This window comes from Solanum verrucosum, unplaced genomic scaffold (assembly GCF_900185275.1).
Source record: "Solanum verrucosum unplaced genomic scaffold, falcon-dt-bn FXZP01000261.1, whole genome shotgun sequence".
Classification (NCBI taxonomy): domain Eukaryota; kingdom Viridiplantae; phylum Streptophyta; class Magnoliopsida; order Solanales; family Solanaceae; genus Solanum; species Solanum verrucosum.
This window is the reverse complement of record NW_026019969.1, coordinates 3,087,407-3,090,991: the sequence shown is the minus strand read 5'-3', so window position 1 is coordinate 3,090,991 and position 3,585 is coordinate 3,087,407. Positions and strand designations below refer to the sequence as shown.

The 3,585-nt window shown below is 31.3% G+C and overlaps 1 protein-coding gene across 1 annotated transcript in view; it reads right to left on the bottom strand.

The window, feature by feature from the left end:
* The window catches only part of LOC125815306 (NAD(P)H:quinone oxidoreductase-like), a 166,483-nt gene that overhangs the window by 54,438 nt on the left and 108,460 nt on the right, over window positions 1–3,585 (bottom strand). The gene's annotated exons all lie outside the window — the stretch shown is intronic.

The window sequence follows — 3,585 nt, the reverse complement described above, 5'->3', positions numbered from 1 at the left end:
CTGAAAGAGAAGTTTAAAAATCACTAGGTGCCCCAGAAATGCAGCTTTAACAAGAATCTAATCTGACCACCATTTTGGCAAAATTTCCAACTTCCAGACAAGGAAAATAGTCAATGTAAGCTAACTTTAAATCAGATTCATCAATACAATGTTTTGCTAATCTTTTAGAAGTGTTGTAACTTCATAAATTGATTAACATGCACCTACACCTATCGGCGAAAATAACAATGTCAAGAACAGCGAAAATAACAATGTCAAGAATGGCGAAAATAACAATGTCAAGAACGGTGAAAGTAATGTCAAGAACAGCAAAAATAACTGACAAAAACCTTTTCTACTGCTTATATCCTACCAAACATCAAAAAAAATTGGCAGAAAAACAATTTCCACCAAGATATGAATGATTCAAGCAAAAAATACGACTAGAACAGAGTCTAACAGGGAAGTGAAACTCAAAAACAAAAAACAAGAAAACATTAACAGATTCTAAGTAGAACCCACATGCAAGAAGCAAAACCCACCAAGAATCAAACCCTAGCACACACCCAAAAACCCTAGTTTTAGTTTACAAGAACAGCAAACCTCACAAAGCAGAACTACGTTAATTCGAAACAAGGGTTTCTGTCAATAAACCCCAAATTAATACACCCCAAAAAACAAGACATAAAGCAAGTTCTAAAATGCAAATGAACAGTCAATACCCTTTTAAACAAATGGGTAACTCAAAAAGAACCACTACAAATGAATGCCATTTAAATTACCAACACAAATCGTAGAAACAAGAAAAAAAGGGTATACCAAATCTGTACCACACTGTCTTTCTTGTTTTCTCCTCACAGAAAAAGTTGGGGGAAATTCTTGAATTGCATTCAAGTCTCGCCTACAGTGTGGGGAAGAAGAAAAAGAGGACAAATTTCAAAGGGTTTTACAGTGCCCAGTAGCTACAAAAGGACAGCTTCTTCTTAGTGCATGGAGCAGCAGAGTGAGTGGCACTTTGAGTGTGATTTGGAGGGCTCACAAATTGGGAAAAAAGAGAAGAATGGAGAGAAAATATAAAATTTCTGTCCTTCCCCTTCTCTATAAAAATAAAATATAATATAAAATGAAAAAAGAAATATGTGTATAAATAGTTGTACTATGTGCTATATTAATTGTACGTAGCTAGAAGTGTAAAGATGCCATTGTCTTAAAAAAATAATGGAAATAAAATTTGTGGTCCCTTAATTATTCATAAATTTTATTTTTATCCTTATACTAAGTAAAAAAGCAAGTACATTAAATTTAAAATTAATTACGGAAAACATTAAAAATGTATTCAAACTATATGAAATTGAATTAAAATGCTCTTAGATTAATAGCTAAAATGCACATATCATCAATAATTTGGCCATAAAAGATTTCTGTCACTAATAATTTGATCCAATAATCCTCTTATTGTTATTTAATGTTCAAACATATTGTTTTTCTAATAAATATATTAATATTTTCTTTTTAAACACATTTATTGAGAAATATATTAGAAAAAATAGTCAAGGTGCATTAATGGATGGTTAAAAATGATCAAATTTGTGTTATTCAGTTAAATTTCTATTTAATGAAATTTTAATCAATGGAAACAAAGATCTTGTTTTTATTCTAGATGCTTTATACATAAATATAATTTGGGAAAAAGGACGAATATACCCCCGAACTTTGATAAATGGTACGTCTATACCCTCCGTTATACTTTTCGTCCATCTCAACCCTTGTCGTCCAATAATCGGTGCACATTTGCCCCTCCCACTAACGGCACCCTCTTTGTGTACACGTGGAGAAATCCTAAGCCACTACCCGGTTGACCAACTTTTTTAACCCAAATTCTAAGAACCCGCCCCATAACCCAATAAACCCACCCAATTTGTGGGTAAAATATACCTTCTAAAATCTGAAGAACCCACCCCATAACCCAATAAATCACCCGATTTGTGGGTAAAATATACTCTCTAAAATCTAAAGAAAAGACTCAAATCCTAAATCATTTTCGTTCATCTCACAAACCCTAACCTAGTTCATCAGATTTTAGAGAGTTCATCGGTGCAATTGCTGCCTCAAATGCTGGCGATTTCTTAGAAACACACATCAGTGTATCATTTTGTCCAGCCTCGTCCTTAAATGCAGTCAAAGGGTTAGAGGATTCATAAGCTAAAGTTGGATGTCTGCTGCTGCTGCTTGTGGTGCCCAGATGCGAAAGTTGATGCTTGTTTTTGTTGCTTTTGTTAGTGAAGATGTTAATGAATTGGAGTCCTTTTCGGCAAATTTTACTAATTATTGAGTTTAATTTTCCTAATTATTGAGTATAAATTTTACTAATTATTGAGTTTAAAATCTAAACAAAAGACCCAAATTTTAAATTTTAGAAGGTATATTTTACCCACAAATTGGGTGGGTTTATTGGGTTATGGGGCGGGTTCTTAGAATTTGGGTTTAAAAAGTTGGTCAACGGGGTAGTGGCTTAGGATTTCGCCACGTGTACACAAAGAGGGTGCCGTTAGTGGGAGGGGCAAATGTGCAACGATTATTGGATGGCAAGGGTTGAGACGGACGAAAAGTATAACGGAGGGTATAGACGTACCATTAATCAAAGTTCGGGGGTATATTTGTCCTTTTTCCCATATAATTTTAAGTTGTATGAGTTGAAAAGGTAAAGTTAGATATTTAATCTCCAAGAAAAAAAATGGAGTCCAATCTTTCACATTAGAGTTTTTCTTAGTACAAGAATAATTATGAAAAGTCTTGCTAATAGTAAAAAATATATAAGTATGTTTTGATCGTGCATGTAATTGATGCAAAGTTTATATTTACATGAAATACACGTGCAAGGCATGTGCTAGAAACTAGTATATAAATTGGTTCACAATTCATCAATTTGAATTGTATTTTTTATAACATTAGTTAGAAAACTTAACGCACACACCCAAAAAATATATAATATAAAATGAAAAAGGAAATATGTGTATAAATTGTTGCACAATGTGTTGTATTAATTGTACGTAGCTAGAAGTGTAAAGATGCTATTGTCTTAAAAAATAATGAGAATAAAATTTGTGGTCCCTTGATTATTGATAAATTTTAGTTTTGATCCTTATGTTATGTAAAGCAAGTACATTAAATTTAAAATTAATTGTGGAAAAGGTTAAAAATATATTCAAACTATATGAAATTGAATTAAAATGCTCTTGGATTAATAGCTAAAATGCACATATCATCAATAATTTGGCCATAAAAGATTTTTGTCACTAATAATTTGATCCAATAATGTTCTTATTGTTATTTAATGGTCAAATATATTATTTTCTAATAAATATATTAATATTTTCTTTTTTAACACATTTATCAAGAAATATATTAGAAAAATAGTCAACGTGCATTAATCAATGGTTACAAAAGTTGTTCAAAAATAGTCAAATTTGTGTTAAACAGTTAAATTTCTATTTAATGAAGTTTTGACCGCTGAAAAAGATCTTGTTTTTATTCTAGCTGCTTAGTACATAAATATAATTTTAGTTGTAATCGGGAATTGAAAAGGTAAAGTTAGATATTTATTCA